This window comes from Prorops nasuta, unplaced genomic scaffold (genome assembly GCF_024137725.1).
Source record: "Prorops nasuta isolate Cenicafe-Biocafe unplaced genomic scaffold, Cenicafe_Pnas_1.2 PNAS00008, whole genome shotgun sequence".
Classification (NCBI taxonomy): Eukaryota; Metazoa; Arthropoda; class Insecta; order Hymenoptera; family Bethylidae; genus Prorops; species Prorops nasuta.
Window position 1 is genome coordinate 7,770,623 of NW_027116805.1, and position 27,740 is coordinate 7,798,362.

Genomic DNA, 27,740 nt, shown 5'->3' on the forward strand with positions numbered 1-27,740 from the left:
CTCTTCCTGTATACATACTATACATGTACATATATATAGATCTAACAACGGTGGCTCTCTGTACGCTCGGAAAGGCCTGGAGCGATGCTATATAGCGGAGGAGGACGTTTGAAAGTTGGAGATTGGTTAGAGTCGCAGGAGCGAAGAGCCGAAGAGAGTGTGTGTGTGTGTGTGTGTGTGTGTGTGTGTAAGTAAAGTGAGAAGAAACTGAAAAGAGGATCCGTAGAAACTCTGGGCTACTGGCGAGGATGACGAGTGCACTCGCAGCTGCATAAGGAAAAGGAAGAAAGGCCACGTGGTAGGACGCCAAGCTACAAGGACGATAAGGATCTTATTGTCGCGGATCGCGATCCTTCTCTTCAGCTACCTCCTCCACTATAGTCCTTCCAAGCAACACACACCGTGCTCCTCCCCCTTCTCCTCCTCCTCCGCTTATTCTCGAAGGTTCAACGGGGCCCCGCGACAACCACACCGAGCAAATTGCAACTCTGTCGAAACTATCGGACCGAGCGGATCGGATCGACCAAGAAGAATACGCGACACGATTGTTAGAGGCTGGTTAGTCCGGGCCACCTTTTCATCGCCTACAAATCCCTGTCCCATCGTGGTAACTTCCTACTAGGCCACGCGATAACATCTCGCCAACACGTTCATACCCGGAACATCCTTCTCTTTTCTTCAGCCTTCTGCTCTCTTCCGTATATATATATATATATATATATATATATGTAGTGGTGCAGTAACCACCCCTCGAGAGAGAATAGGATACTTTTTTCCCACTCTCGCTCCACCGGCTTTTCTCATCTCCTCTGTGTTTTTCTCTCCCCCCCCCCCCCCCACTCAGAAATACCCATCATCTTTTCCCTTTCCTTTTCTACGAGTCTCATCCTTATCATCCCCCCCATCTCTCTACCCTCTCCGTTACTTCGACGAAAATATTCCATTTGGCCACGAGAGCAGCCGATAGCTAAATTGTCATCCGATGCCCTGAGAGAATTCGATTTCCAGCCGGGTTTTGTGGTGACAAGGGTCCCAATCGTTCCTCCCTCTTTCCTATATAGGCCCAGACAGTGTACAATATTGTGAAACGTCCTGTATCGCATGTCCTCTTCGTCCATCGCATCCGATCTTGACCGAATCTCGTCAGCTGGAAATTGGGGAACAGGTACCTGCAAGGGCCTCATCTGCTAACTAGTGCTCGTAGTATCATGCGTTTCCAGATTTCTTCACAATGGATTTATTGTACTGTTCTCTTGTTCTTCTCTTTTGTGTTTCTATCACTGTGTTTTTATATAAGGAAGTTGAGATTTATTTTTTTAATTTTTAATTGTAATAAAAAATAATTATTTCTCACTGTACAATAATAAACTCGTTGATTCGTGGTTGCGCTCTTGAGCTTAAAATTTACGAACGTAATATAATCATTGTATGGGAGATTAAAATTGTCGAATGATTAAGCTTTCGTAAGCTCGTACCTCGCAGTTCAAACGATTAACTTGAATTATTTTGCTTCTCGAGTGGACGTGTCCTCGATACGAGTGCGCTCTAATAATGACGTTTTTCTCTCCATACCCCATATGCCAGGCTCTACTTACGTAAGTGCTAGTAATTATCATTATATATATATATATATATATATATATATATATATATATATACACGTGTAGCACTGTGGACTAAAACCAACCAACAGACTGGCACGTTTAATAACGGACACTATCGTGCTTCGTGTGTTTTCTTATGCCTCGTAAGAGTCACAAAATCTCATTAACATATCATGACCATGAACCCATGCAAAATACAATATTCCACGCTAAACTTGCAAATTATTTTCTGAATAATTCTCTAATCCACTATATATATACCTACTGCTATTCGAATATGCTAGTATCAGCTGCATAAAAAAATGACGAGTTTTTTCACATCGACACTGAAACATTAACGCTTAACGAAGGTCGAGTCCGATTGCGAATGTAATTTAATAAAAATCGATGTAATATCGTCCCTCGTGCTTTATTGGTGAATTTCCTATATGCATAGTACAAAAAAATTGATCGATGAACGAAAGAGAGTGGCTTTGAAGAAATAAAATGGTGGAAAGGAAATTTGATATAAAAGTACACTCTCGATCCTGTATAATAAATGATTTAACTCGAAAGACAGTGTTGCGGAGGGCTTGGCAATAAAAGTCTCTCTATAATTTTGTATATACACACAGAGGTAATTAAAGGCCAATAACCGATCTTAATTATCGATGTCCGGATCGGTATCTGTTAATTCGCATCAATCCGGGCGCGTCGTGGGAAAAAAAGCAAAACTACCATTTGCCTGGTCGATCATTAAAGTTAAATGAAATTTCGCTGAAAGTTTTAAAAGGTTATTTCACGATTGATTTGAGCTGGTATATAAGTTCATAGGATGCGAGCTGATAATCGCTTCTGAAAATATTGCAACATTAATTGCTACGTCTTTTCCCCGGTCGCAGTCTCCAAAGGACTAGCAACGAGGAGGAGGCAGATCGAGAAAAGGGAATTACGAGAGAGGAAGGAGAGATATCGGTGGAGAGCCTTCTCGGTACTCGGGGACATTAAAAAATGGGTCGTGTCTGGGAAAATCCGGGTCATTCGATACCGTATAGCTTTCGTCAGTCGAAGAAGCACATGGCGACGAGGGATTTCCGCTGAAAACGACGTCCTCCAACCGTATAATTTGTAATCTCACAAAAAGCCAATTCTACGTTGCGCGCGAGGCCCATAATTTTCTATAACAATAGCGCCTAGTTTCAATTTACCTCCGTACACAGCCATGGTATTGCGCTGCTACAGCATCATCGATTCATGCCCAAGCATCTCCAGTCTCTCCGATGTCTATTGAAATTACACGAACCTGTTGAATCTTTCGAATAAAATCAAAATTATATCGAATCATCACGGTGTGCCTCGTTATTTTTACTCCATTATAATATAGTATATCCCTCGTACGTCCTACGAATATTACAGCTCTCGCCGGTGATTCTTCGTCATTGGGGAGGATCAATTTTTCCATTGAACTTTTCTGCCATGTCCCGGAGACCTGTACTTTGTGTTTCGTCAGCCATAATAATAATAATGTAAACGAGCAGTGGAGAGAGTTTATCCTTCGGTGACCGATACGAGGATCATTGGCGCAGGAGCTTTGATTTCATTACGAGGGATTAACGGTGAGCGTGATTGGGGTTCGCAGGCTCGGGTCCCCTAAAAATATATGTGGAACAAGGAGATATCGGCCGATCCATTACACAGTGACGATATATATATATATATATATATATGGCATATAGTGCATGGGGCGTTCGTGAAAATCATTCGCGATAATTCCACGAGAGCTTGCATGGTATCGGCTTTGCGAAACTCTCGTGCGACAGTCTGGAAAGTTGGCGAATCACCGTGCGCCATTTTTCCTGCAGAATTAAAGCCCGCGAAATGAAAGTTGAAAATAACAAATCCGGAAGCCTCGCTCCGACTATTTTCCTTTGAACGCTCTAACGTGAAAAATAAGTTGGCAACACATTCGCGTTGATTACATAGCTGGATTATTCTATGTCTTCTCATTACAACCTTCTCCATTTTTAACCCCTGCAACATCACCGCGAAAGCTCGCTCCGCAATTAACTCCCGACGATTAACCTCATCCCTACCACGCGGAATTACAATTAATTTTGCATTCTTTGCGAAACTCGTTAACCTTTCGCGTCGCGTAGCTGTTGACGAACGAATTTTTTAATTTATATACATTTAATTTTTTTTATCGTGTATTTTATCAAATCACATTTCCAAGTTTGATAAGAATGAACCTTTCGGATGTTCGTAACGCTCCGGAAGTTGGAAATTTCTAACGATACGTGGAATATTGTGAGAGGGGGGTGGGGGGGGGGGGGAGGGGGTTTATCTCTTAACGAGAATCGTTTAGAGATTCACGGAATAAACGATTGTGCTCTGTATACACGTACCAGTGAATCGTCGGAGTATCACGAGACTTTGAGACTTTATTGACTTCCTCCTCCTCGTCGATATAAGCTTTTTACATGGAATATCCAGTAAACAGATGTCCCCTCATAATGGAACTTTTGTTATTCACAAGGAACTATTTGTGCACGCGCGTTGGTGGGAGCAGCCAGCAGCCTCTTAATCCACCAGAGAAATGCGAGGAGACGTACTCTCGTGAACGAGTCACTTGGATTAAATCGATCGATGAGTCAGATTCGCCACCACCCAATCTCCTACGTCACTTTTTTTTCTCATAAATTCACCCCTTGACTGTACCTGATATTTTTGTATAAATAACAATTCAAGAATTGAGTATAAATGATCGAATTCTAAGGAAATTAAGGAAAATTGGACGAGTCCAGGAGTGGAAATGTAAAATAATCTAAGAAACTATAAAAAATCCTCCCTCTACTAAACTCGACACATTAAGTAGATACCCTTCGAAAAATAAACAATAGATTACGAAAGTTTCGTAGGTTTTTGAGAAAACTAATTTGATCGGACGAGGAGTGAAAACGTATGATAATGCGGTGGTAGGTGAAGGTGTGGAAAAAAAGTGTTTTCACGATTATCTCGGGGAATGCGAGGTGAAAGAGAAATGGTTAAGAGACAGGAAGCAGCAGGCTGTATATAGGGGAGAAAAAAGGAGAAAGGAGGAAGGAAGGTGAGTGAACGAAGGAAGCCAAGGCGCAGCTCCTATAGAGCGTGGTCTCGTTGTTTGGTTGGTCGCTCTGGCTCTCGCAGCTTATCGTGATCTCTCAAGTAAAGGGTTTGCTTCCTTCAATTAACAAGGAAAAATGGCTGCCTGCCGGTACATCTTTATTTTTCACGAAGAACCGGAGTTCCAGTAAATATTTACAGCCTTTAAGACTTTAGCGAGCCACGTTGACTTTAGCGGCGCTCGCGCGCGCGGCTGCCTTAAAAAACTTACGATAAAACCAGCTTCAAAAGGGGCACAAGCTTGTTCGGCCTTTTTGCAGCTGCATCGGGGCAAGTGTAAATTTTTATCAGGAAGCGAATACCTTCGGATGTATCAAAAGCTCCGTATGCTGCCTAATTAATAACTTCCAGCTTAATCAATGGATCCACTAACCAAGAAACATCATTGCGTGTATGCATACACTCCAGCCTTTTTATCCTCTCCTTATAATTTATGTTAATTCCTATGTGGAGCAAAAGTTAATCGTGCGTTACTCCAACACGTCTCTCGCTTGGAGTGATTTAACAATTGAGGGAGTATCTGGTTTTATTAGAAGTGGAACGTTTCAAACTCTGCCATTCGACACGCGTATAAAAATTAATTTTTAAATCGTTATGCTAGATTTCTTTTTATCTCGATGTTTCTACCTTCACATACATATATATATATATATATAGTAGAGACGAGCAGAGCGGCAAGAGACTCGGATTCGTTGCGGCTACGTTCATCAGGAATTACAGCTGTACGCGTAAATTCATCCGTTAGTTAGAGGTTTTGCTATGGCCATTTAAACACGCCGATATTGGACACCTCGAACCGCAAACGATGTTGCAAAGCACGTTATGTCCGGATCAGATTATTCAAACGTGGAAATGCTATTAAATCGGCGATATAGAGATTCTACGTTATTTAAACTCTGCTCGGTTATTATCCTGCTCGTTTTTCTTCCTACGTAATAATTATAATGTATATACTCTATATGTATATATAGTAACGAAAATTTTAAGAGTATAATAAAATAGTCTAGTGGAGAGAGAAAGAAATTATCATCAGGGATGTCTGAGGTAATCTGAATTTATATATAAAGAATTTTACAACGCTATGCAGAGATGTAGTATTAGGGGAGAGGAAAAAAATCTTCCCTCTTTGTATGTGGCTGGAAAATTTACAGAGAAGATAGAGCTAGGCTTTGCAGTGATAGCTCGACTTACTACGTGTAACACTGTTTTATGAGAAAATCATGATGTACGTGCACCTACTATAGCACGGCTTTTCCCGGTCCTATGGTATATGTATATATATATATATATATATATATATATATAGATATACGCCTATACCTCAAGATCCCCCCTCCCCATGAAATCTACCAACTTGGATCCTCTTATCAAAGGCCTGAAATTTTACTCCATCCGTATACGTCAAACCAGCCGAGTTCGACTGATGTATATATACCGATGGATACTTTGCCGAAGATTCTTCGCTGTAGATTTTCCAGATTTTTATTTACTCCGATTTATCAACGTTTTGACTCTTACCAGACTAAAATCTCCCTAAAACAAATACGTTTATTATTCGACATCGTGATGTACCGTGCTGAAGAGTTGTTTACCGGGAAATAAACACACGAACTATATTATAAATTATTATGGAGAGATAAGAAAGCTTCTTTAGCGAAAAGTTTGGCGAATTTAACGCAAAAGTCGTAAAAAGATGTACAGGGGCGTTTTAGTTGGATGATGGAAAAAAATTATAGGAATGGGGGAGGTTGAAATACTAGGAATATATGGACAGGCTAGACTAGCGGGAGAGATATTGTCAAACTGGTAAAAGGCTTAGATCGGAAAGAGAGCTGGGATGGACGAGTCAGTGGCACGATAAACAACGTAAAGAGCTTTCGAGCGAAAGGGGGAAAACGAATTGTGGTCTAGGGAGGGGTGGATGAAAAAAGAGGGGGGGGGGGGGGATAGTGCAAAAACGAGAGGGTGGATAATGCGAAAAGGAGAGTTCCCTGTGAAAGTCATCCCTTGGCAAGATAGGACGGGAGAGAATAAACGTCCGTAATGAAAAAAAGGGATACTCGGAGCTTGCAGAGTGGGGAGGAGGAGGAATGGTGGTGAGTTAGAGAAGTCTAGACTGCAAGGACGATAATTAAGATGGACGCTGATTTCGCGATAGTGGCTCGGTCCTCCTGCCTCTCCTAACTACCAGACATAACTGTACCACTCCTGCGAGTACACGTGAGTTAAACCAGCGATTCGCGAATTCGTTCTCCAGTGACGTCATCAGTGCTGCCCACAAACGCACAAGCACGAAGAGCGTCCACTTTGGAGCCGGGAACGATATTGGAGTTGGAACGAGGGGAGAGGAAAACTCGAGGTAGAAGATGTGCTGCATAAAAGTGTTAAGTGAGAGGGGGGGGGGGGAGGGAGGGAGGGAGAAGGGTTGAGGGAAAGAATAAGCAAGGACGACACAACATCACGAAAAGACCAGATGACTCCGGAGGTTGGAGGGGCCCAGCCGGAAGATTTATCGGCCTCTTACCGATACTGTGAGCCGTGCTCAAAATACTGCAAAACACAATGGGAGAGTGTGGGTCTACACGTACACGGGACTGTGAGCCGGATAACGAGGCGCTACCGCCACGGTAAATAGCCCCCGGTCATTTATTAGCTGAATTTATCTTGCCACGCGTCGAACAAAGGGATACGGACTACGCCATGGTGGTTGTTCTCCACCCCCCTCCCCCTCCTCCTTCCAACCCCTTCCACCTAGCTGGCCCATGCCTTACCACAGAACACCCCACCCCACCTCTCTCTCTAGCTACTCTTCATCCTCCTTCCACTCCAACTATTACCCCCTCCTACATCCTCGCATAACCTTCAAATACCCTACCACCCTTCTATAGCTACTTACTCTTCCCCTCCCCCTCCTCCTCCTCCTTCCATACCGTATACACCGTACACGGTTCACCACAAACGCTGAGAAATCAGCCGAGGCACCTGCGTCGAGCGATATCGTTGCGAGAGACTATCTCAACCGAGAATTATTATCACTAATGTCCAAAAAGCCCGATATCTTGCCAATTGAATCCTCGATTGGACCATTTGGCCAACATCCCTGCATCGAATCTGCGCGAGAACCCTCTGAAAAATTGTCTCATTTATCGAACTTGAGATATTGGATTTTCATTCTTAAGGACGTTCCAAGGAATTTAGTAGGTGTCGCTGGTCGGGTTTATTTTTTATGTTTCAAATTATAAGTGTCTCTCCTTATATAGTAATTTAAGGTGATAATTGTACATACTCGTGTGCGTTTATTTTAGAATTTCTCGGTATTTGATCTTGAACTTTGTATCATAGTTTATTAAGATATTTTTTGTTTTTTAATTTTCTTTCAAATTGATTCGAATGTTCGTTGATAGCGCGAGCATTCGTGGTTATTATCTTGGAGTAACCTTTCGAGCACGCGTCGATGCAATAGAACAATTAACGTGGTGATGATTAATCAGAATGGTGTACTCAAGCTTGCTGACCCCAGTACTCTCTTTATCAGTCTCGCAACGTTCATCGAAAATTATAAAATAGCCGTTAATAAGGAACGGTTTGACCCACATCGAACAGCACTTATCTCCACTCGTTATAAACAGCCAACTGTCTTGACTTTATATATTTTAAACTCTCGCTAGGAACGAGAAAACAGATGGCTAATCGTCTACCCTTCCGCGTCTCTCCAGTATCTTATCGTTACGATATTTCACCCTACAAGAAAAAAGCACACGGTGAATTTGATACTCTTGATCCCTCTCCCTTTCGCACACTCCTGCGTTTCTCCAGTAACAAATTAATCACTGGAATCTTCAACGCTGCAACTAGCCAACTTGAACAAATTTTCCGACAAAAATTCAACAAGCAAAAACCACCCTCTGCAAATTCATTTCTCTCGAGCAAAAAACCACCAATAACCCGAACTACGCAAGGTTACAGTTGAGCGAAACGACAAAGGCCTTTAATATCGAATTTATCAGTGAGTCAAATTCGTACGTGGTTTCTGGAAAATTCAATGTCTCCGCGTAGAGAATTGTGTGGGACAGAGGAGGTTCGGGGAGGCGATATAGCGTTGGTAGCGTAGATGCAGGGTTCGATGTATTCGGTTAACCAGGGACACGTTTCCTCGCAGCTCACGTCACATCATTAAACACACCAGGTGAGTTAAGGGAGTGTGGGGAGGGGGAAGGAGGGGGGGGGGGGGGTCCGGTAGGTTTATTCACTGGCTGGCTGGCTCACTCGCTAATACGTTGCACGTCAAAAGGGGACTGTGTGGCTTTGGCACGATTTATCGCTTTATGGGCCGCCGATCGAAACTGATGTACGCTCAGGATCGAAGGTCATTGCGGAGACCACGACTGCACGCTTGTCGCGCGAGAGATGCACCCTCAGGGTTAACTGGCATTCCGCCAACTTTTATATTATAATTATTTCTCCACAGGTGAGATGGTTAATCCGTAATTGGACGAGTTACTCGATCGCTGCTGAACGAGTCTTCCTCTTCTCCTCCCTCTATTTTATCTATTCTCGTCGCAGAGCAGCTTCATTGCCATTCTAGTTCAAAGGACACTCGATACTCCACTACCTGCATACCTTATTACACACACCTACTCCAAACTGTTATAACGTTGTGCTTAGGCTGAGAGGGAAACAATGAAGCTTCCTGTACTTGTACAGAGAATATTACATTTTGTTATTTATCAACTCTATATGGACAAAGTGTCTTGAAATAAATTATCATCGTAGAAATTATTTTCCAAAAATCCCCAAACAAAATTCTTCCAGTTCGAACACGATGAATTTCCAACGAAGCTCGTGTGGCAAAAATCGAAAGCTTCGCCCTATAAATCCAGCCACTCGACTGATATTTATGAATGCAAATGTATTCCCAGATCTCTGCCTGGGTATAATTGATACAGTGTAATGGAGGAGGGAAAAGCAACTGGGAATAAATTGAAATCTGTTTAAAAATGACGAGGGAACAGTGATCTCGAGTGAGATTTTCCAGCACATATGTACATATATATATATATATATATATATTATTAGAAGAGAGACAATGTGGTTGCGTGTTGTCGAGGCTCGAACCAAACTACACACTGGCCAAGTTAAAATGTGAAAGGTTTCATTGACTTTCAGTATCACGTGCGCGACTAATAACTCCATTTTGCGAAAGAAGGAGCTATATAGATGCATGGGATGAGGAGGAAAAGTACACACGGGAGATATCTATAACTGACACACGCAACGAACGAGCAAGTTCAAGAGTGCTTTGACAATTTTCCTATATTATGATACATAAATTTCTTGCAGGGATACTCTCTAGATCCTGGAACGTCGCTCCCACCGAATCACAGCGTTCTATATATATATATATATATATATATATATATATATATATATGTAGGTATTAATCAATCGAGTGATAAAGAAAATGCCTCTGTACGAAGCGCAGCGATCTCTTCATTTCTCTCGCTAGTTCCTTGCCCCACGTCATGAATTATTCTGTGATATTATAAGTCATGGCAATATGCAATACCACATTGCACGAAAGAATAATTGTTGAATAATAATGTATCGAGTGGTGAAGGTTTTAGAGAATAGTACATTGTGTCATGCTGTATATATATATATATATATACATACATGTACAGGGTTCGCGAGTCAAAACGCCCCAGATCATAGGTGGAAGAAAAGTATTTCTCACAAGTTGTATATATAAGAAGATATTAAGAATTAACATGAGATTCTTTGTCGATACGAATAATAATTAGGGCATTTAATAAATTTTCTATATAAAATTTTATAATTATACAAGTTCTCGTCTTCTAGAATTTATATTCCGGAGCTTTTCGACCGTCGGACCCTGTACAATCCAATTTACGAAAATTTTTATCGTCGAAGGTCCACGATTGGAAATTAGAAAGATATCGCAAGATCGAGCGAGCTTTCCCATGGTGGTTACTGAGGACGAATCCGAGCGAAGCGGAGGTTTCGCGATAAAATCGTTTAGGAAGAGTTGCGAAGCGACGAAAAGTCCTTTCTCGAGGCATTCCTCGAGTACTACGATCGAAGTTACTCTCGCGTTTACTCACCGGGATGCTTGATCGCGGATATATTGGCGTAGAGGGCCGAAGGCACGCACGGTGGTCTCGCGGTGTGGTCCTCAGGTCGAGAAGAGTCGGCTGATAGCATTCTCACACACTACTCCCTCCCCCCTCCACCGCACTCTTCCACCACCTCCTTCCACTCTCGCCCCTCCACTTCCACCCTCCCCTCACTCTCGACCTTCCTGCTCTCGCTACTACTATAAGTAACCTGCCTGCCTGCCTGGTGAACCCTTCCACCCTGCACTCTCCTCAGCATCTCCTAGAGCGAGGAGGGGGGAGAGTGAGAGAGAAAGTAAGATAAACTCGACTCGAATGAGCCGCGATTTTTCGCAAACTCTCGCGAACGTTCCCCGGACGTATAACGTACAATTACCCGAAGACCAGATTACACGGAGCATGGGAGAGGCTCTTCGGGGCTTGTTATGCCATCACAAAAGCCCTGCTCACATTGGCCCACTTCAGAGACTGCCTGCCAGACGGTGCACGCGCTCACCTTACCGCATCCCCCCCCTCAACTCGCTATACATCAGGTACCATGATAAAAGAAAAATTATCTTGAAAAATCAATCGAGAAATAAATTATACCCTATTAGACACAGCTATCTTCTTCCACGTAGCTACGATCAAGACGTATCTTGGGAGTTTTGAGGTAATGTAATTTGTCTATTTTTTCATTCTCCCGTGCCTTGGTGCCTTTTATCGTGTCTCGAGGATTCGATGGAGACGTCGGATTTCTGGAATGAAGAATAAATATATATAGAGATGATTATAAATTTGTGCAGCAGAGAATGGTGGTATTGGATTTTAGAGAATTTTTGCATTATTTAGTCGCTGATCAATTGATATTCTATTGGAGATACAGATATCTGCTATAAGTGTAATTTCAAAATTTTCTATGCCATTTCTTATATAGGAAATGTAATTTCCCGAAAATTTATAACTCGAAATCTTGTTAAACTTATTCATTTATATCTATGATATTGGAGAGAAAACGTCATGCCTCGAAATAAGAACAAGTTTAACCCTAAATAAAATTAAATTTATCAGATAAACAGTAAAAGTATGGAATTTACGAATAAAAACTTTAAAAAACAGCAATGAAATAAATGTTCCAAATTTCCACTCTCAAATGCGTTTGCGAACAAGTTGAAGTATTCGATGCTATAGCGAATGAAAACTTAAGATTGTGCGAAATAAGATGAAGGGTACCGTATGCACATTTCAGCAGTATAGGGATAAATTTGCAGAGTAAACTGGGGGAGATGCTATTGGATTTTAGGAAGTAATAAGTGTACAGCAGCATATTGTGTCGAATGAGTAGCGTTCTCATGGCTAGAATTCGCGCTCTGACTCCTTCAGAATGTCTAGATCGATTTTCCAGACGCACGTAATGCCAAGAATTCAGCAACTATTCACCGATATGCATGTCCAGCTGAAGTCCGCTGGCCACCAGGCCGGAACTCTACGGACCTCGCTGATGTTCTTCATGGTATCGCGTGCGCTGGATCGCCACAAATTTTAACTTTACCCCCCTCCACCCCTCACCACTGCATCCCACCACCTCACTCCTCTCCACTCCGTTTCCTCCACTATTTCTCCCCTCCCAAGATATTTCAACAATCTTCTCAGCCAAATCCCTCCGAGTGTTGCGCTTTTTTCCTTTCATTTTTCTCTAACGAAACTTGAGAAACCTCGCCTGTATTATCAGCATTAATAACGACGTTGATAAACGACTCGATCAAATACGTTGCCAGTGCTCGACACAATCTTAGATTTATCTCGTAACTCGACTTGTAACGAGGCAGACACAAACAAGCTTTTCGTTACACTTTTTACGCGATTACAGGTGATTACGTTTCGCCATTTCACACGATATATATATATATATATATATATATATATATATATATGTAGGATTGCGACCACTTTATATCTCCTACGAACGAGTGTCGAGGTGAGCGATCCAGACTCGCGACCTTCGTTACACAAGGCTGATGACACAAAAACTAGAAATAAATATTTACAGCAACCACTCGAGGAGTCAGCACGAAGGTAAAGAAGAGTCTCGTAGAAGGAGTGGTTTATTTTCAGTTTACTCCTACTTGGTCGACTATTTTTTCACTCAAGCTCCGAGCATTGTGAGATACGTATGTGTATATGTATGTTAAAGATGAATCTAAATTGATCCTCATGGTGGAAAGCAAGAAGAAAATTGTTGGCTAAATTTGCAATATTATTTTCACGAAACGAGCAAACGTGTTTAAAGTTAAAAGGGAGATTGGGGGTGGGTGATCTTATGCATAATACATGAAATGGGGAAAAACGTAGGGAAAGGAGGGGGGAGGGAGGAAGCCTAATATTTAATTTCATAAATTCAGCTGCTAATTTGGTTAAACAGAGGAGGAGCAGTTTTTAAAAGCAAACACGAGTTTTGGGTTTGCCTGTATAAATAAATGGTACTCTAGCACCAGGTATTGGACGGACCTTTCATCGGACCATCGAAAAGTTTTCAAGTCTCGAAGTTGCTCGTATGTACCATAGATTTCTGTCATCCGTCATCATCTTCTCTATAAGCATCTCTGCGTTAATGCCCGAGTTCGTGTTAGATGAAGAATAGCGTTGACACGTGCCATCAATCATATCGAGCTTGATACACCTAGCAAGCTGACTCCGCTCTTTGGCCCTTAAGTACCTACTCCCACAGAACATATTCGGATCAAATTACTTCGAATCAAATTCCTACCCCGTCAGCTACTTTACTCTATTTACTTCTCCTTTTCAGCTGAAACTTACTCTATTCACCATTACCCCCACTCTGGAAACCTGTGTTCCTCTCGCTTTGATAAACACGAAAAAAGTCTCTTTCGCTCGATCAAGGCTTTAGCCAAAATTGTGGATTTTTGAAATATCGTTGGGGCTCGACAAAGGTGATTGTTTCGTTTTAATTTACGAGCAATGTAGAATGAAGGTAATACCCTGAACCTATGCTCCTCTCTCCTTAATAAAAAGAAAAGAATAAAAAAAGTCTCTTCCACTCAATTAAGACTGCAGCCAAAATTGCGTATCGTAAAAAGATGATTGGTTCCGCCGAGGGGTGGTTTCTGGTACTGGTATAATTTACAAGGAACCGGAAACACGGAAGACTCTGTCGCAAGTGTGCAGTGGAAGGAAGAAAATACCCAATAAAAGGTGTCAACGAGGCACTTATCGCCATTGACTTGAATTATTTGCAATTGCAGCCATATATCATCCCAAAAACTGGATGCTCCATAGAGTCGCAGGGAGAGTGCGACAACAAGAAAATGATTTTAAGGTCATCCATTACGAGGCTTTATGAGACTTTCATTTTTCGTTAACGGCCAGCCTTCGGGCTCGTAAAATTTCGACGTGCACGATTGCTCGTTGTATAATGGTGGTGGCTTTAGTTTTGGGATATGGTATGTATATGTATATATATATATATATATACAAGTGAAGCAGGCAGGAGGGGGGCAGGTTCGGGCAGCCGCAGGTAAGCACAACCAGTCGAGATGCTTAAACTTCGTCCTTCGTCCTAAACAAGCAATAAATACCCCATTAGCTCTTACAAGGACGCGAACCCACATCGACGCATTTATTATTTTTCTTATTGCTTCGGCAATTTGACTTTGTAGCTTGTTGACGGAAAGCACGCCGAGTTCGGGAGAAAGTCTACACCGCTCCTAATTTTTTCCTTGTACCCGGCCAGTCTCAAGGTCTCTGCAGCTGCACAACTTATTGCCATCGACGAGGAGGAGCTATTTGCACTGGAAATTCGAGCCTGGTAAATATTATTGACGAAGCCTCGGCGTAAATGTATAGAGCTATCTTGACCTAACCTAATTTGCAATGCCGTATACTTCAAATTGATATATATATATATGTATATATGTGCTACTGTGTGAACGCTGCACAGCAATACAACGATGTTGAAGAGAATAAATGTGACTGTATATTGTGTATATAAAAAGAAATAAAAAATTGAAAGATGAATAGCGTAGATAATATGCAATACGCTAGTAAAGTACTAACACAAAAACAGTGAAGTGAGAATGTGTAGTAATGCATATGCATACTAACTGCGTTATCTATCGGTAACATTTAGCATTTTTGGGAGTACGTTTTCCTATACATATATTGCAATACAATCTCCCTACATTATGATTGTATTAGTACTTTACTAGCGTATACTGTATATTCTTACTTTATTATATTTTTTTTGGTTTGCATATAGTGTAAATATTCATTTATATACAGAGCTTTTCTTCAAACTTTCCTAATGCTTTTATACAGACTCCGTCGCTTGAAATGCCCCGGAGCATAAATAGAAAAAGACGAGTATCCCCGTAATTATAAGAGATATTCAATTTTTGCATTAGACCTTTTCGAAGCCTTTTGCCATTTGCATTGAGAAAGGTCGTATGCAAATTTTTCATATCTCTTATAGTTACGAAGATACGCGTCGTTTTCCATCTCCGCTCTGGGGCGTTTCGAGTAACATACCCTGTAGGTACCGTGTATATCCACTCGCGCTACTGTACGTATATTCTGCATACCAGTACAACGACACTGAAATAAAAAAAACGTAACACTATACACATACACATTATAAGCTAACAAAAAACACTATACATTTAGTTTAATAATAATTATATTCATACAAATACTCCTCAAAATAAAAACCCTTTGCTGAAACATTCGAAAAACTTAACCGAAAAAACATCCAGATTCCCAAATCATTATAAAAAACCAAATTACCCAACGAATCCATGCACACATACACGCAAATATTAATAATTCGTCGAGTGAAATTAATTGGAGTAGAGAGAGCTTTGCAGGAGAATACTTGGAGCAATGGAAAAGCGCGAGTATAAATAACGAGTTTAGAGTGGGAGAGTGAATAGGTGAGTCCACGTTGACGGGTTAATCTCTGGGCTTTAACGGCTCTTTCGATCGTGCCTGTTACTCGACGCAGTGTTTGCTATAGAGACGAGCCTCGCGTACGCTCTGGCCCATCGAAATACTTTTAACTGGGATAATTATTATAATCGGCTGTCAGTGGCTCGTTATCGTGACGATACGTGAAAGCGTTAAATTAAATTTAAATGTTGAATCGTCGGTTCACCCGCGTGCCGGGGGTCGATGCATCATTGGTCGGTGTGCCGAGGGTGAAAAAGGAAGGAGGCGAGAGAGCTGTTTTAAGTAGCAAACTCGAAGAATTATATTGTAGAGGCACGGTGGTCCTTCGAAGATTGGACGATAATTACCACGTGGTGTACCGTGCGGAAGATAAGTGCTATTAATGTTGCCCGTGGAAACGATCCTGGCCCGGACATTATTATATAGGAGAGCGAGCGAGCGAGCCAGTGCAGCCCTCCCATAGCCAATGTATCCCTCCGAAGTACTTAGCCAGCTCTCTTCTTGTGGATATTTTCAGGTTATATGGATTCCTGCCACAATACTTGTGGACGATATTGCCTCGTCCAACCACGAGTACACCCTCTTTCCCCTATGTATATGTATCTACCCTAGTGTGCCCTATATATGTGTGTGTACTCGGCACGTATTCATTCTATCTTTCCAATTTATTAATCCTCGCTAAAAGGCTGTCTTACAGCAGCAAGCGCAACGCTCGCGTATCTCTTTACACGCGTCGCTTAGTTCGCTTTATTTACAACACGCGTGTATGTATATATACAGTTTAATAGCTTCGTGTAAGAGTGTGTATGTGTAGAAAGCAACAAAGAGCTAGTTTGCGTATACACTCGCACACACGTACACGTGTCAACGCGTACGTGTAGCAAGCGCTGAAAGCTTAACCAGATTCATTTTGCCTCAGGTGGCTCGACTTATTTTTTTTGTTTTGCTCCTCGACTGGATGCTCTCCTTTTCTCCAGTCCCTCTCTCTCTCTCTCTCTCTCTCTCTCTCTCTCTCTCTCTTTCTCTCTTTCTCTCTGTGCAAAGAAGCAGATCCCAGCTACCGATAACAGCCGGACGCCAGCCGGGAAATATTAAGCTCCGAGGGCGAGTTAATTACGAAAGTTTTTATTTACTCGAACATTTAACGCCACCCAGTCCCCTTTTAAAGCTATCCTGCAAATTTCTCTATACGACAGTCCCCTCTTTCATCCGGATCTCTCTTTGGTTCGCTCTTCAATTTGAGCAGTTGTAAAAGTGCGAGGTTCGTAATGCGGTAGAATTTGATGATTGTGCATGACGTCATTGGTATCGGTTTTTCCATAGAAGAAACTTAGGTCGTCACGTGTCATTCTTCTATTATTTATTTGACAGTATATCCAAAAAGGCTTGATTACAAAAATACTCGTTTACCCGAACCTTTGACTCGACCCTTTTTAAAAATCCCCCTTCGCTAATTCCCTATTGGATGAGTCGTGAAAATTTCAGGAACCGAAAGGTTTCTTCGCGAAATTGGCCAAAAATCGCGTCGTCGGCATCCTGCCATCAGCCTGCGATCTCCATATTATATAGAAATTTTTTGTCAATGATCCTAATACGCGATATACGAGAGCGATGATTATCATCGAGCCGAAAGGGCGAGAGTCGTAAGGACGCGCACGCGAGACTACGATAAAAATAAATGAGTCGGGTAAATGGTCGACTATTTACTCTCTTAGCATGATAATTGCAGGTGCAGTCGAATAGATTTGTCCAGATGAAGATAATTCGTCGTTTGTTGCTTCGTTTCTCGGTCCCCTTAGCGTTCTGGAATTTAAAGGGTTAATTCGGGACGGATTAGTTTTTGGCCCTGTTTTATTCGCTCGAGAAGAGGGACACTCGGTTAGGATGAATCGGGCCAAATGATCTCTTGATTGAGATGGAATTGGATAGAGATAGATATATATATATATATATAGAGTGAACGAGCTAGAGAGAGAAAGAGAGAGAGAGAGAGACGGATTAGTTTAGAGTTTTTGACCGTAGCGACTTGGCGCGCGGTGTCCGACACACAAAACGGAAGCACCTGCTGTTTCACGGATAGCCCCTCGTTTATAAATCCAACATACCGTCAGGGTCATGGGCGTCATGGATGGGTTTTGTAGCTCGAACGAGCTGCTCTTGATGATATAGGGAGGGATGCCGTTGTGAGAGAGAGAGAGAGAGAGAGAGATGGAGGATGCGTGTAGTGGGAGGGGACAGAGAAACGACGGAGAGAGAGAGAGAGAGAGAGAGAAACTTAGAACCAGGTTATTACCGGCTTGTTAAGCGGCAGAAGGCAGCTGCTCTCCATTTAAGTTCGAACAATTAAATTGTCTGATCTCGATCCGACCACCTTCGTCATAACTACCCCCCACCCCCTCCCCCTGTTATCCCTCAAGCAACCAAGCTCTCTGTGACGAACATCCTCGCAAGTTAGAAACGCGTTATATTTGGTAAACTCGAAGGCTCGTTTATTCCTCAGCAATGTCCTTTGCAATTAGCAGCATCCTTTGGTCCCCCGGAACGTATCAAACAGATTTTATCTGCACGCAAATGACGCGTCGATAACTCCTGGACGTTTTAACGAGCCACGAAACACTTTCCTCCCTCCCTTTCTCTTTCCATCATCCCCACTCCTCCTTTCCCTTTCTATTTCGTCGAGTACACCCTCGAAGCGACAAGAGCACTGGCCTCGCTTTTTCATCAATTATTCAGTTCAATCTTGCCAAGGAGCAACGATGAGAGATCGCCTTGAATTTCATCAACGATTGCTCGACATTCCCATTTAGTCCCGAATCCTCTCCCTTTTCATTTTGATTTTCCACGCTGGCAAAGCTCATGATGGCTGACAATCGCGAAATTGTTTCGTCGCGGAAGGTTTGTTTAGATTCGTTTGGTAATTATTGCACTTGTCCTTAGGAACGTGTCCCTGTGGAACGTTCCTGACGCGTTATAGCGAGTTATCAATTAAGTCGCGATGGCTCGGTGAACGATGAAAGCGTGGTAAATGCGAAATGGGTATAAATGCTTTCAAGCTGCGTAAGCAGCTTTAAAAGTCGGATCGCAAAATTGGCTTTTATTTTTTTGCCAAAGCTTTGTAACTGAAATTTTCAATTTGGTGCACGATGCTGTGCTCCGTCGCAAAGCCTAGATCATTTTCCACTATAAATTGATATATTCTTGAAGCTCCTTTAAAAGGATATTACATACGTAGCAAGTACAGTGGAAGAGGACTTTGTTGTCTCTTAGATAACATTCGTTTCCAGGTAAATTATTAAGGTATTTTCAGTCACACATACACACACACACATTTTTAACAATACAGAAGAAGGCAATTGAAGAAGACCTCTGGAGTTTTGCAGCAAAAACTCTACTCCTCCCTCGATACGAGTACATGAAGTCACTTTAACAATTTACCGTTATAAACACAGGGAAAATAATTTAACAAAATTTCCAGTAAATTTACGCGATTCGATTAAAATATTTTCCCGTGCATCAATGGCCGGACTTTGCAGCTTAAAAGTGTCCTTCCATTCTCCCGCACCAAAATACATTTTGCTGCATTCAGCATTTAATCCCACAATACTTCCTAGCGGTTAAACCGCAGCCACATGACATTGCAAACCACAAATTATTGCGAAGATTACGCAATTACCTTAATTACCGCTCGCTGCGCATTCCACGCTAGTATAGTGGAGATTTTTGCGGAGGACTGCCGTGTTCAGAGGGGGGAGGGGAGGGGGAGGGCCGTAGGTTTGATTCAGTCAAGATTTATAAGAAGAGTTCTGGTCTGGCCGTTCAATGGCTGGAAACGTAACATTGATTCGATCATTATTCATGGCTGGCAGTTTCGATGATGGATCGCCTATGGCGTCGCGCCCCAATGACACAGCCCGCGTGTACAGACACGCGTGTTTGCTGTCGCCTGTCCCTCCTCCACCACTTTGCCTCTTTTATATTTTTTTCCTGTCTTTTTTCTTTTGTTTTTCCACCGACCAATCGGGATTTTCAGCGTGTGCACCGGATGGATGAATGGATCGATGTATGGATGGATTGATATTAGAGCGAGGAAGAGGGGGGGGGGGGGACATGCAACCACGCGATATACCTCCAGCACGAGAATCCATATAATGACAGATTAGAGCAGCAGCATTAATTCCTTGTTTAACCAACAAACAAGCTTGCCGGCGTATAGCGTTTAAGTAATAAAATATGGCGACCGTGGCCCGGGGCACGTATAACGACGACCCCATCCTCCTTTCTTAAGGCAGCGGCACCTCCTCTGCTCGCTCCTCTCTCTCTCTCTCTCGGCAAAGGGCTCGCCCTTTTATCGTCTCAGCCACGAGTTTCTGCCTGGGCTCTCTGCCATTCTTTTGCCCTTCCTTCCTTCCTTCCTCGCCTTTCCCTTCTCCTTCTTCGCTTTTTCACCTTGCTCCTCCATCTTTTTCACTTCCTATATATGTATATATATATATATATATACGGTTGACTCGTTCCCTCTCGATTCCTCGGATATTGCGATGCCCAACGCACTTTGCACATGCAAACACACGCGCGCATCCGGTCCCTCGACCAGCCATTTTGGTCCGACTGTGCGTGCACTCGCTGATCGATAAATTTCGCTTTTGACCACCTCCCCCCCCCCCCCTCCTTTTCTTTCACGACTCTCACACACGTTTCCGATATATACCACACGGTGCAAAGATACCGCATCTCGGATAAACCTCGTGAAAAATTGTCTAACGGGATCTTATTGCTCGGCCTCCCAAGCTTTTATTAAAATTTCTTTCTTCAGGAAACTCTGGCAGAGCGGATAATGAACTTTTAACCCGCGGTCTATCGAGTAAGAAAATATATAGTACGCTGTATGGAAAAAGCGAGGACAAAGTAAATTGTGCACGATCGGAGAGATAGTAGCGCGCTTGACAATTTACTGCCTGGCTTGTAATTAATTTTCTAATTATATTTATCATGACTTTTTTTCTACATCTCCTATTTACCGCATATTTTTTCATCCCCCCCTCTTGTATAATTCACCGGTCTCTCGTATGGAAGAATTGATTGAAATAATAGTATTTCCAGATGTATTCAGAGATGATTATTGGTTTCTCCGCGTATAAACGATCATTACGGGCCAGGGGAATATATAATAATAATAATAATAAAAAAAGGAGACGGAGAGACATTGGTGGAGTGTACGGTTATTTTTCACAGTCTAGTGTATTCATATATATATATATATATATATGTGTGTGTGTGTATGTATCTAAGTATATGTTTTTCGTCCTTGGCAGTGTACTTGAGAAGATCGAATGAATCCTAGAAAAGGAATTTTATAATAACGCGCGGTGGTATCTCGAAGGATGAAGGGGTCTGATTTTCGAAAGCAGCACTTCCGGCGATTCTTAATGCCTGTGATATCTGCGAAACCGTAAACCAAAGGTCGGTCGTCGTATACTATTAAAATGACATTAAGTGTGGACGAATGTATTTTGGACGAGGGACTTGGAATGGAATAGAAGGCCTTGTCTCTCTATAATAGTCAAGGGGATCGCGTTCCTTACACTATATATATATATATATATAGTATAATAAACAAGATGCAAGTATGACTGGACCACTATATATATATATATATATATATATATATATATATATATCTAGAAAGAGAAGGACGCAAGTGGAAGGTCCCTTGGCAAAAGGTATTTATATTACGTGTAGTACATGTGAGTATGGGGGGTGGGGGGGAGGTACGAGGCAGGGCAGAGGATGGCAGACCGAGCGAAGGATCGTCGCGGTTGGTCCAGCATAAAAAACCTTAGTGGAAATTGCTGTTATGGCCGCGCCACTGAAAGCTGAATAGCTTGTCGAAGAATGAAGAAGAGGGAAAATGGTTAGTGATCACCATCTCTCCCTTGCAGTACCTCTGGCTGGCTGGCATAACCAGCACCACCACCACTATACCACCACCACCACCACCACCCCAAACCATTATCCCTTCCTTTACATCGGCTATTCAGCTTTCAGTGGTGCAGAAGACGGGCCACTCGATCGAGAAGGAAAGTTTTCCGTTTGAAAGAGCCGATCGATCTCAATGGAGGCAGCACTGACTCTGCACGCGGACCACCGAGATATATCTTCAAAAAATTCGCCCAGAGCCAATGGTCGGAGGGACCACAACCACCAACAAACCTTCGTCATTACGCATTAACGACATTCCAAAGTTTCCCCTTGTAATAATTTTCCCGCTGCCACCAACACATCTCAACGATTAATAATAAAACGAGCCCGCGGAGTCAATATTTATCGAGTTTTCCAGATTTTTCCTCCAAACGTTAAAGCGACCGTATAAAAGTTTTATAAAGCAGATGTGTAGTGAAATTAACGGCCATACTCCTCTCTTTACCCTCTTTTTTCCGCTGTGACGACTTCTCGCCTTTTTATTTCCCCGTTAAAAACTTGATCGCCGTGAGTGCTTTCCTCTCCCAGTGCGCTCGTACTCCTCCTAGATATATACGTATGTATATAGTATAGGGTTTGTGTGTGCATCTACCGATGTGTGTATGTGTGGCCCTTCTATATTCTCTTATCGCGAAGCGGCTTATCTCCTCCGGAGAATTAGACGAATTATCTATGACGAGGTTATAAAAACTAGGCTTTTTATTGTTTATATATACCACCGTGATATCCGCCATGTTTTTCTCTTTTTATATATAGATATATTAGGGGTATAAAGATAAAGATGAGTCGAAGCTGGATCGCTTTCGTTCGCGCTTTTTCTACGTTTTTCTTTTTTTTCCTCTCTCTCTTTTTTTCTATAGGAACGCGTGAGCAACGACCGGTGTGCAATGAACCGTCACGATTTTGTACAGGGTGCCCGCTATTTGGGTGCCCGTTGAAAAGTCTAGAAAAAGGCACGAGGGAGTTTTAGGAGGAAAATAATGATCATATTTTTGGATCTGGTTTTTGTAGTAGAAAATTATTAAGGATTACAGATTTTTATATATTATTCAGTGGCTAATTTTAGAAATATTTATTATTTTAATAAATGTTATATAAACTTATGTGATTATTATAAAAACTCGATTCTTAAATTTTTTCTTCACCCTTAAACCAAGCACCCTGTATAGTCAGTATATTATATAGTAAACTATATATGTATGTATGTATATGGTGACGAGGATAAAAAAGAGAAAAGTAGATCCCTCCACACGATATCGGTCGACGATTCCTATTAGGGAGCTTGTAACGTTGCTTCCGGAATGAAGTACGATGAGAAAAGTCATTATACTAATCCCCACTCTAATCGTAAGCAAGATTTAAGCGTGGCCCTCGAGGGCCTCTCGCGCCAATGACTCATGACTTTTACCACAAACCTCCTGCAGAGTTACCAAAGTGCCAATATTTTCATCCTTACACACACACACACATACATCCCAACTTTGTACACGGAAAAACAACTCTAATTCCTAAACAATCCTCCAACTCTCACACCGTGCACCCTGTATTAATCCAAAAATTCATAAACCCAACGTAGTTTGAAAAAAGTAGATCCAATAAAAAGTTTAGGTATTTAAGAAGCATTCGGAGAGAATTGTGCGCTACTTGGAAGTTTCCCGACAAATTTTCCGCTTTTCTCGAGTGCCACTCGAAATTCACGTGGACGATTTACTTTTGGTACGTTTAGTGTAAGAGTGTATATATATATATATATAGTGAGAAACGGTGGGGGTGGGGGTGAGGGTATAAAGGACCAGGTCTCGGAGAGGCAATGACAGTGCAATAACGCCAGAACAATATGGCCGTATCCGTTTCGAGGCATGGAGAGTTCATATCGAGGGTCTGAAGAAACACGACGCCTCCGGAATGAAAACTAGGGGAAAAACTCATTATACTAATCCGCTTTCTAATTGTAAGCGGAAAGAGACAGCCGCGGGCTTTGTGCAGGACCCTTTCGTGGCCCTTTTGTGGTAATGTCTTTTGACTCTTACCGCACGTTCGGACCACCCCGCTATGAATACATTTCGGTGGCTCTAAACCTCCCGCTACCAGGCTTCAAAACTGTCTGCTTCATGCCTGACGCGAGTCTCGAGCGCGCAAGACGACCCCGCAGGATGCGCGTCCTTTGTAAAATCCCACCCCTCCCCCCTTATACGTGACACGCTTCGAGATAGTTTCTCCTTCGATTTATAATTATTCCAACCAACAACCCTTTTTTTACTCACCCAAAACTCACGTACCTTGAATTTATTACATTTCGACCTTTCCAGGGGAAATCAGCCAACTGTTATACTTCCTTTCGAACACTTTTATATTTATGTATATGTGTTGTACGTCTTCCCTGGGATATTAAGGGGATTATTCATTCGAAATACTCGAGATGTTTCGAAAATATCACACATGAAAATTGTTTTTCCTTTGATTTAAAATTATTTCTACGAATCATCATTTTTTAATTCAACAAAACCCACGTAGCACGAATTTATCACGTTGCACGTTTTTAGGAACGAAAATCAGCCAATCGTTAAACCTCCTTTCCTCTACTCACATTGCATATTCGAACTTGCGTCTTTCATCAGGAATATCAAGGGAAAGATTGATTCGAAAATAAACTCGACGGTTTATTTATTTATTTTTTTTTAGTTATTTTTAAAAGCCAGCAATTAATTATCAGTTGATTATAATTAGTTACGGTAGGCAGGACGTGGACGCGTGTGGTTGTAGTAGGGAGAGAGAGAGAGAGAGAGAGAGAGAGAACGTGCGCATCTGTGGCGGCACGCTTCAAACGAACAGCCGAATTGCCGAGGTCGAAAAGCAGCGAGGGGATGAAATACGACTGGTGAATTTGTCAAAAACAGCTGTGCCACGCTCGAAATCAAAGTCCACGTGGGATTATTATATACTCGAAGCGCGTATTGTCGCAAAATGCCATTTCAGTCGTGCTTTTATGAAGTTTTAGCCGATTCACGCGACGATTCTCGCGAATCAACATTGTTCAGCTTTTGAAACCAGCGTGAATTTCTCTATCGAGCTAAATTTGCACAATAATTGGTTGGGGAGCGTATATTATGCATCGCGATGTGTACGTGTGCGTATGTATATGTATAGGTGCAGCAGGATAGAAAGAAATGGCTTCCACGTATGAGCAATACCACACTAAACGTTATATATATATATATATATATATCTACATTCTACAGGACAGGATCGATCGGCCCATCCATTCGTTCATGATTTAACGAATTCGATACATCGTCATTATTCCATTTCCATCGCTTGATTTATCGACGCTTGCTTCGAGCCAACTTTAGTCCATAAATAAAGAAATATCGGTAAAAAATCTTTTTGCTCGCGCGAATAACCTGCTCTCGCGTATAATCCCTTCCTGGATATTTCGTGGAGGACCGGTATTTACCGTAACTTCTTCATCCGTAGTGCATGCATATGTAAAGAAGTTTATTTGCCAAACAATTTTTGGGGCTCCTCGATAAGTTGCAGAGGCCAGGGGGAACGAAAGTTTCGCGAAAGCAAAGCGTGTTCTCGATAATACCGATCGATGCGAACACTCTTGAAACCTGGTCCAAAAACTGGTAGCTTTTGATTCTCTCGAATATTTTCGCGAGGAAACAGCACGTACGGGGTGAGTCACCTGTAACGCACCCCGAATTATATAGTTTAACCTTGTAACTGCAAGAAATATACATTTTTTATGGGATATTTTAAAAACTCCTTTCTATTTGCATTAATAATGACCTTGAACGAGAAATAGGAATGTTTTTACAATTTTTTAGAAAAATCAATTTGCGTATCTCAACTCTCCGAAAGTCTCAACGCTTCACCCTGTATATAGAGTGGGAGGCACTTGTAATAAAACCTTGAGTATAGACGTAAGAATAAATATTTATCTCCCTACTATAAGAGATATCAATTTTTCTTTATAAAATCTTTAAAAAACTCTTTTATATTTGCATTGAAAAAGTTTTTCTACAAAAAATTCATATCTCTTGTAAATTTGGAGGAGAATAATACTTTTACGCGTTCCAACTCCAACAATATTTACAAGTGCCTCCACTCTACATACACATTTACATAAATAATAGACAATTATTCGTTGAATAAAAGAACAATCGGACAATTTCCAGGCTCCTCCAGACAAAATCGCCTTACCATGTATAAAGCTGTTGGTTCGGTGTCAACGATTACTCTATGGAGAGATTGATGGGGCGAAGGTTTTGAGAGGAAAATGTGGAGTTAATTGGCGTGGAATCTTCCGGTGGTCCGTGTAACTGGAGAGGAGGGGGGGGGGGGGGGAGGGGAGTAAGATTCGGTGGAAGAAAAAAAGGGGATGTTTCTCGTTAGAGCGATTAGTCGGGAGAGCGAGGCGTGCAGAGTTACAGGGTGGGCAATGGGCACGCGGAGCATGCGTCGATGAACTGGAGACGCGTGACGAATGGGGGGAGGTGAGAACGACTCCCGACGGTTATTGCCAAGCCAAAGTCGAGGGAACGATCGAATTTTAAAGCTTCCTCGGCGTTTCGGCATAAAATAGTTCGTTGGTCCTTTTAAATTGGCGCTGTGCGTGGGGACTCTGTAAAAATGCACGAGATGAGTGAACGGGAGAGGAGGGGGGGGGGGGGGGGGGTTAGCAAAGAAAAGAAGGTGACGCAGGTTTCCGCGCGGGTGGTCCCCTGCGGGCCCTGCGGCATAGGCAGATCTCGCGCGGGGTGTGTGTACTCCCAGTGACGTCACCACACTGCTTTTTACGAAAACTGCCTCCCCCCACCCCCCCCCCCCCCCTCGGCTACCGTTCCGCTCGAGACCGACCGACCCGCTCGCTTCCTCCTCGTCCCAAGCCGGACGAAACGCACACAGGCTAATCAATACTTACGGTACACCGCAGCCCCGATACGAATTACCCACTCGTTAAACTGTTAAGTATGTAAGACCGAGTTAACTCGTCATTTCAAAAGTCATTCGTGCCTCGGGCAACGGACAGCATGTATTTTACATCTTCAATGCGGAGCGAATGCAAAATTTGTAAGTTTAACGATAAGCAAACATTCCTCGGCATTCGAGAAAATCCATTCTTCCTGCTACCACGGTGATTAATCGATTCAGCGAATTAACAATTGTCCGTACATTAATTCTTATTGGCTCTTCCAACTTTCCGTTGGACTTTACTGGTGATTAGGTTAATTTTTCTAAAGACTCCTGCAAACTGACCTATTTTTCCTTTTTTCCCCTGTATCTCTAGTCGTTCTTGACGTTGAAGGACTCACTGTCCGAGGCTTTCTTCCAGGACGGAGCTTTGGACCGTGTTTTTCCTATTTTATATATTCATTTCTCTTCCTTCTTCAGTTTTTCTTAACTCGTCGCTGCGACGTTGTCAAATTTACTCTCTGCAAGAGTTACGTACATATCCTACGCTTTATTATCAATTTATACTCAATCTCCACAGATTCGTATAATTTTCTATTTTCATAAACACTCGTGTATAAACCGACCTCTTTTTTTCACAAATTAAATACGAGCACTGTCCAAGAATTTTCCGAGACGATGCATCGCTTCAGTTTTTCCCGACGTTAAATTCACTTTTCTTCTCTCTTGCTTTTTTCCTGACTCGTCGCGCGGTGACGTTGTCAAACTTATCCGTTACCATCCTTATGTACATACCTTATATACACCATACATACACACACCTACGTCAAAGGATTATAAGATTTTGCTTTGATCCGCTTTGGTTGATATTTTCCGTGCAATGGCAAGGTGAAATAGTTTTCTCCTCGGTTCGCGCGAGTCTGCGACAGGTTAACGCGCGGAGCGGAGAAAGACTGAGTAAAATATCAAGTGCCAGGAGGAGGGGGGGGGGGGGGGGAGGGGATTCTGGTTTTAGGCAGGGAAA